Genomic DNA, 8802 nt, shown 5'->3' with positions numbered 1-8802 from the left:
CAATTTATTTTATTTATCCTCTTTCATGGACAAGTACTTTCTTCAGTGTAAATTTGTTTAAATTCCTCATATTCTTCAATTTTAACCTTTATCAAAAGAGTTTTGGATCTTTTGGCTCTCACGAGAAGTGAATCCCAATTGCTCTGCAAGACATATGATTGGCTGTTCACCATGATGTCACACATTCAAGTGCACGCGCTCCACAAACTCAGGGTATCAAAGCCTGAGTTGACAAAGAATGTTGATGATCAACATCATGGTACCAACAAAGCTGGATTGGTGTGGTTTGGTTTTGTCAACTCAAAACTAATCCTGCAAATCGGAATTTGTTTAGCTCCCATCATGGTACAGGCCCCAGGTCCTATAGACCCTTTTTCTGTTAGTAAACATTGTGATGTTTTTCTGTGGGCGGAGCTTAGGTGGAGGCAGAAAGATTCCACTGACTGCTTCACTAACGCTAGCTATGAAGTCTGTTAGCTTGTTTTTTTTAATAATAACTGGAGAAATTCCGATTTTACCTGCATACATAAGGTCACTCACTGTCCAGGACCGCGATTATTTGAAAAGGTTAACTTTAACGGACGAAACCAGATTGGCTGACCCGCACATGCTTTTACTCAAAGGATGGACAATCTGACAGGATTCCTTTCGGTTGAGTTCCCTTCGCCTCTGGCTTGCTCAGTTGGGGACACTTAATTTCTAGCAATTATCGTCGATTTGGTTGCACAGATACTATTTAAACTAAACTGAGCTAGACAATGACATCTCTGAATTCAATAATGAAATGCCTTTAACTGAAAATTCAATGTTTAATCTTATCATTATACATTATTGACACTCTATCCTCCAATTTGATACTGTTAAGTGCTTTGACACAATCTGTATTGTTAAAAGCGCTATATAAATAAAGATGACTTGAGTGACTCACATCTAACGTGTATAAAGACAAACTTATGTCTGTCTAGTCATGAAGATGTTTATATATATATATATATATATATATATATATATATATATATATCAATTTCAGCAGGCAACTATTTTTACAGCTACATTATTATTCCAGCCACAATTGATCACAACAATGTATATACAATTACAAATGATTAAGCATATAAATCATCAGTTTGTTGTGTTACACACATGCACCCAGACATTATTTCATACACGACATAGTAGTGAGATGCATAAGAAATCTTTAGACATGCCCGTAACAACAAAAGACAATACTTTATAGAACCTTTTCTGATGAGAAGTGTGCGTTTTTGTTTGGCATGGCAGCAGGTATGTGATCAAAATTAAAATTGGAGCCTCTACTACATCGATTCTGGCACCCAACATCACAACAAGATGATATTTTAAGCTCCTTGTGTAGCCGAATCTGTGCTGGTTTGAATTGGCCGCCTCCAGTTTTCGCTTTGTTTTGCCTCCAGCTAGCTCTGTGACGTAATTGTGACGTCGGCCCTAAAAGGGTCTTATATGACACTAAGTTATAATGAGCATATGCGACTTCACACATTTACAATTACTTACTATATTATTATTTACTATTACTCCACTAGGTCTGAAATATATATTGTACTTTTTAATCCCCTGTAACAACTACAAACATGATGATCTAGAATATGATGCATTGCTGTGTCTGTCATAATTAAATAATTAAACAATTTTGGAGAAAGTGGCTGTACTTTTTTGTTTTTGTTTTTTACATAAAAGCATTTTTTTTTTTTTTTTACAGTCTTCCTTTAACAGACATTAATATAAGACAATAATGCAAAAAACAGTTTACTGTCAAGATGTTATTCCTGTTATTTATTGTCCAACATTCCTAATTTTTCTGTCATTAATTTATTTCATATGTTGGTATTAATTCAGTGTTTATAATGTTAATACTTATTTTCAACACATATTTTCAACCGAAACTTACATGGTTTCTAAAGAGCAAAAGGTTTTGTAAAGAAAAAAAAAAAAAGGAAGACTTTAAAATAAAGTCTGTAAAATAAACTGTTAAAGAATTTGATGATGAGTACTCTAGTGATTAGGGTACAACGGGGCTAAAGGCCCACCTTAAGAAAAAATGTGCTATTAACTGCGCCTAAAATGTATAATTGTTAAAATATATACGTTGTATTGAACATTAATGGAGCAACAGATTTTGTGTGAAAATAAATCATTCAAGTTGTTTATTTTGTTTAAAAATCTTATAAATGTATGAGGTGGCAAGAGGGGCCTTTTACCCCACACACGGGGTAACACAAATACTTCAGCTAAAATAATGCTTTTTTAAATAATGTCTAAGTTAATACTTGTTCAAAACAATCACTTTAGCAAAGTTTGTACTATCTTCTGCTTATTTTGAAAAATAAAAGTATTAATTTTTGTTCAATAAATATACTGTAAAATATGTTAATATCAAAAATATATTTTAAAATACAGAAACAAAATAATTTTAATAAGTAAAGATTCTGAAAGTATTGAAGGAGATCCAATAATAATTGAATATATACAGTATTTACAGTAGTAACAACAAATTATAATGTATTGTATGATATGATTAATATCATGTTTTTAAATATGATGGTTTCATTCTAAACATGGTGATTATCTCTAATATGGACACCCAACATAATATATGATATTTGCCATCTGAATCTAAGCATGTCATGTCAACAAATGGAAAAGTCAGCGATCTATTAATTATCATGTTAATTACTGTGTGCCTTTAGCCCCAACAGCAGGGGCGCTTTTTACCCCAAATACCATACTTTTACATATTCTTTCGTTATTTAAAAACTGTTGCTTTAATTATCTTAAACAAAACTGAAAATCATAAAGAAAACCTTTGTTAAGACAGCCTCATCCCAGATAGCACTCGTACGTCTGCAAGATGTCTGTTAAAGATCTCTTGATCTGGAAAGCATCTGCTGTCTATAAACGTCTGACAGACGTCTTTCAGATGTCAGTTTTACATACATTCTAAATCATAAACATCTTAAAGACATCTAATAGACGTCTATTTGACATCTAAAAGGAGACGTCCTATAGATGTATTGCAGATGAAAACACCTAAAAAATATGTCTTGCAGATGTAAATGCAGACATCAAATAGACGTCTCTGAGATGTACGTGTGCTATCAGGGATAACCTAAACCAGGGTGCCCAATCCTTCTCCTGGCGATCGACTGTCCTGCAAAGTTCAGCTCCAACTCTAATCAAACACACCTGAAGCAACTAATTAAGGTCTTCAGGATCGCTTGAAAATTAAAGGGATGTGTGTTTGATTAGAGTTGGAGCTGAATTTTGCAGGACAGTCGATCGCCAGGAGTAGGATTGGGCACCCCTGACCTAAACCTATGCAGTCTGAGGGGAAAAGACTTAATAGTAATAACCATCTCTTTAGTTTATTACCTTTGTTACCACATTCAGTGTTATGGAAAAGAACCATCATGATAGAAATTCACACATTTATAAACTGCAAGAAATAAAAAGCTACAATTTGAGACCAGAAACGCATCACGTAACTGTAAGAGTAAATAATAATAATAATAACTATACTAGTTTTTAAGGAAGCTTGTAAATGAACTAATTTCTCTGTCCAATGCTGTCACGTTTGTGACAAAAGAACGAACGACTCGAAAGACTCGCGAGATGAACTAATCAATTCTCTTTCTGGCTCTGACTGCATAGGTTTAGTTTATAAGGCTGTCACTTGATGAACGAACGACTCAAACCCGAAGACTCGGGAGATTAACTAATAAATTCTCTTTCCGGCTCAGACTGCATTAAGTTTATGGAGCTGTCACGTGATGAACAAACGACTTAAACACAAAGACTTGTCAGATTTGAGGTGAGCTAATCATAGACTAAAGACCCAGGTAAACAATGAATTAATCTTTTCTGTTTCTACTGTCACCCCCCATTTTTGAACATATACATGAAAGTGCACTATCCACACTTAAACTCTTATAATTCATGAATGCTTTGGAATACAGACATAAGGTTGGACGCTTTTTTAAGAAGACAATCAGCAGATTACTGCAAAAGTGGAATTATTTTAAAATATGAAAGTATCAAAAAGTTATAGAAGTTTAAATTTACTGTAAAGAAAATACAAAATATAATTTTTTATATATTTTATATAAAATAAATATTTTACATAACAGGTTTTACTCTAAAATTGGCATAAAATTAAAGCCTTATGTCTCTATAAGTTATGTTCCAAATTTGAAGTTGATATGAGAAAAATTGAGGTTCCTGTGAGATGTTATTTAGGGCGTCATACCACAAACAGCCACCGGGTGCCATTCAACTCCATTGAATTTTTTTTGATGCATTTTTGTGTCACAAATGTCTATATTTCTCTGTCAATATTACTCCGATCACAAAAAAGCACCAAATATGGAATCCTGAGAGTCAGACCTTTCCGACAATATGTATTTTGTCAAGATTATAAAAAGTTTTGATTCTAAAAGACCGTAATACATTGTGTAATATGACACTTGACACCACCCACTAAGGGGGAGGAAACCGCCAAACGATTTTAAAGTACAATTTCCATGGTAACGCAATATCCGATTTCAAAATGGTTTTCACAGGATGAATTTTGAGGTTTTAAGCTTTCAAATGATATATAATTTATGATGATTACTCAAATATTTGATAGGGAAAAAAGACAACGAAAAAAAGAGCGCCAAGCGTCCCACAGGTGGGACGGTGACAGTTAAGGGGTTAAAGCATTATAGTTTTGTATTGATTGTAATGTGATCAACATTTGCATAAGTAGCACGTAATTATATTTTGCTAAAATGAACGAAATGGAAACGACTCGAAAAAAGATTCGTTCATTTTGCAGAATGAGACTCAAAGGTCCGAGTCAGTAAAATGATCTGAACTTCCCATCACTAGAATTTTCACTCTAAAATGGCGGCTGCCGAAGCGCCACCTAGTGGCTGTTACCGAAAATGCATCAGAGTTTCGTCTCTTGGTCTTCTATACTCTTTGGTTGTGTCTCGTGCCGCAAGTTCAGTGACGCAGGCAGTGACGATTCTCTCCGGCCAATCAGTGATCAGCAGAGTTTACACGTCACGTTTTGGTAACATACGGCTTGCTTGGAACCTCGGCCGAGGTGGTACTAAAAAAGTAGCAGATACCATGTAGTGGAAAACTCCCCAAAAGTGAACCCTACCCATGCCGTACCATGCAGTGGAAAAGCGCCATTAGATAATAACATGAAGTCATGTTAATGAATGGTATCTTATTGTAAAGTCTATACAGGAGATAAAATTTGTCTGTACTTTCATTTAATCCAAACTGTGTACATATTTAATTTTAAAGGGCTATTAAAACCTGCTAGTTATCCAGCCAAGGATAACTGTCTAACTACCCAGATAGCAAAATTTGTCTGGCCCACCTCTGGGCCACAACCTTGCTTAGCTTCTGGCCCAGTTCCGGCTGGGTCCCCGGCCCAAAACTGGCACACACACTGAAAACCGACTCAAACAATTTCCTCTGGCCCAGATGCAGCCCACGCCCCGTAAAATGACTCTTATTTATTGACATGGCCCAGATCTGGCCCGCACACTGTAGAGTGACTTCTATTATTTTATGTGGCCCAGGTCTGGCCCAGACACTTTAAGCCAGATCTGGCTGAGATTCGGCTTGGTCCCCGGGCCGAATGTGGCCCAGAAACTGCTAAATGTAATTCAGCAGTGAAACACAAATACAACCATTTAAAAACATTAAAAAGGCTTTAATTATAAAATTACCAAATACTTTAATATAAATATATATGAACAAATGCACTACAGTATAAACATTCACACTTTTTAAACCACAGAGTAACAAGTAAATTATATTTACTGATATATATATATATATATATATATATATATATATATATATATATATATATATATATATATGAATGAATGAAGAGTTCATTTGCAGAAACAGATAACTTCATATTTAACAATTTTTTAAATCATGTTTTTCATTGTGCATTCCAATTAATCTCAATCAAACTGCATTCAAGGTTATTTTGATTAGGTAAATAATAACTAATAAATACTAGCTAACTAACACAATAAAAACATAACAAAAAACATGATTTTTAAAAATATTTTAAAAAAAAGGAGTTATCTGTTTTTGCAAATAAACTCTTCATATATAAAACATTGTGTGTCATAATTCAGTTCAGTTCTTATCAAATGGTGTCAGTGCAGTCAAGTCAATAATATTGCTGAATATTAGGTGTCTTCAACCAAGCAAGACAAAAGGCAACAGTGACAAGGAACCCAAACAAGACCCGGCTCAGTCAGAAAACAGTCTCCACTGGCCAAACGAATCAACGTGGTGTGATTATTCCAGGCTGCATCACAAGTCAGATTGTGGATTGATATCATTCAGAATATTTCATCCAACTTCTTCTGCATTAAGAAACATCACGCCAGCAGGTGAAGCTGGTAAAAAGGGTCTGCACAGAGGGCTTGTCTGGTTCTCGTAGTCTTTGCTGAGGATCTGTGCTGGGGCCATCAATGAGGTCTTCACAGGGATCTGTGATCTAGCTGACATGATCTCCGCTGACAGTCAGGGATGTGGTGTGGTCGTTCCTGGGTGCAGGTCCACCGTCTGGTCTGGATACCGACTGGATCAGCTGATTACTGTAACCTAGGGATAAGGGTGAGACATTATATAAGCAACTAATATAAGCATTGATGTCATTCTTCTTACAAATTAACAAGTACGTTAGATATTATAGGAAGTGTTGCTGCTTACCCTAGTTGGTGCAGCATAAAAATCCTTTAAGAGATTTGAATTATACAAATGTGATAGTGTGTCATGTGTATGGAAGGTTAAAGAGATGGGTCTTTTAAACTCACAGAGTGTGTTTGATCAGCTGGAGCCACCTCTTCATAGTCCCCTTGACCTCCATTTCAGCAGCATTAGCTTGAAAGGTTTTCTTCCAAATTGCAGCCTTGAAATATGTATAAATATATATTGTAAGGTAATTATTTAATCTTAAGCATTACAGTTTTTTACAATCATTAGAACCAGATCCCAGAATTCACACCTTGTATGTTTGATGAATGTTCATGCAGCAGCTCAGAATTTCTGTAAAAAAAAAAAAAAAAAAAGTCAGATTACATACATATAGTGTTCAGATTAAACTATTAAATTTGTTTGCTCATAATAATCCCCACCACAGTAAAATAAGTATGATTTTAATCACATCATACGGCATATATATGCTTCAAAAGTTTTCATTCACTCTAAAAACTGAACCTGCTCAAGTGCAGCAGACAGATTAGGCCTCCATTCAAGAAAAAAAGATGATGCACTTACATTTTACGGCTCTCTCTTACGTATCGTTTTTCTCTGTCAGAGCTTCCCACACGGCAGTGTTACCACAAAATAAACATTATTATTAAATTCAGATTGCACATATTGAATTGTCTTAGCAGGTGTAATGCTACAACAGCGTGCTCAGTTTGATTCACAAATGACTCATTTGAATGGTTCAGTGAATCGAATCAGAGAGTCACTCGTGTAGATGTTTATGGCGCCACCAGCGCAGTCCGATTCCTTTGATTCAATAGCAATCACTCGTTGAAAAAGACGAATCGAATGAATTCTAGCAAACAAAATAGAATTTAACTCATTAAAATTTAATCACCTAACATGGACTGCACTGGATACAGCTCATCGGTTTTCATATTAAAAATTACATATCGTTTTCCTAAAGAGACCGCGCCTAACAGCTAACGTTACGTTACTCAACATATCCCGGACCGAATGGTTTTTCTGAAGCTATTATCATCGCAAACCTAACAGAAACCATCTAAAAACTATACTCTTCGTGACATTTAAACATCAAACAACACTAGACTGATCATTAAATAACTTAATTTACCTTTTTGCAGCTGAAGTATTCCTCTTGAGAACTGTGCCCGCCGAAATCTCCTCAGGATTAACCGCCAGATCTTTCTCTCAGTGGCTTTCAGTCTAGCAGCGGCCGCCGGAGACAAAACCAGCTCGGGCGGAAGATAGATACACACAACTACACCAAGTGCGGACCTGCCGCACGTACAACAGCTCTCAGCCGAGATCGGCCCAGAGAGAAAAAGCGTCTGTCAGCCAGAAGTGTTTTGTACAGTCGGCGCGGCTCTGGCCCATTATCTCACCGACGTCGTGACTGAGCCGACAGTGCCGCATTTCAGCCAGAATCGGCCCGAGTGTGCTTGCTATCTGGGTAACTACCCAGCAAACACAGAACGTTGTGACGACGTCGCCAGTTCGTCGTCCTTTGGTCAGCGCGACATTACTTTATGGCGACGTTGTGAGGACGTCGTGGTAAAGTTCAATTTTTTTGAATCTTGGCTGAAGTCCCAGAAACGTCGTGGGCACGTCCTCAAAAGACGTCGCTAGATAGTCCCATGAAGAACATGCGACACGGTCAGCTGGTCTCATGGTAACTTTTCATATTATTGCACTACATCATGTTAAGATACCATTTGGATAGCCTATACTGAATTTATCAAGCAATTTAAAAAGATGGCATGAATTATTATATTTGATGTGTCATCAAATTAAGGACAAAACAAAAACCAAATAGTTCAGCAAATGGTGATCATTGTTAATGACATGTTTGTGAATGACTGAGAATGAGATTTATTGAAAGAGGGCAAGGGACAAATTAACATTTAAACCAGCACTGGGCGGCGCGTCACGTCACTGTTTGAGTACTGCGCGAGAGTGCGCGTGCCCATCATTAACGGTCAACTTCCAGCGGCCTGACACGGAGGA

General features: G+C 36.3%; 1 long non-coding RNA gene across 1 annotated transcript; it reads right to left on the bottom strand.

Moving 5' to 3' along the window:
- Nucleotides 1-6137: 6137 nt before the first annotated feature.
- Nucleotides 6138-8802, bottom strand: LOC131524051 (uncharacterized). Its single transcript, XR_009266915.1, has 4 exons — nt 7910-8802; nt 7070-7110; nt 6879-6973; nt 6138-6666 (listed from the first exon to the last, which is right to left on the bottom strand). It is a non-coding gene; the product is annotated as an uncharacterized LOC131524051 (long non-coding RNA).

The sequence above is a fragment of the Onychostoma macrolepis genome, chromosome 18 (assembly GCF_012432095.1).
Source record: "Onychostoma macrolepis isolate SWU-2019 chromosome 18, ASM1243209v1, whole genome shotgun sequence".
NCBI classification, from domain to species: Eukaryota; Metazoa; Chordata; class Actinopteri; order Cypriniformes; family Cyprinidae; genus Onychostoma; species Onychostoma macrolepis.
This window is presented reverse-complemented; position numbering and strand designations above follow the sequence as displayed.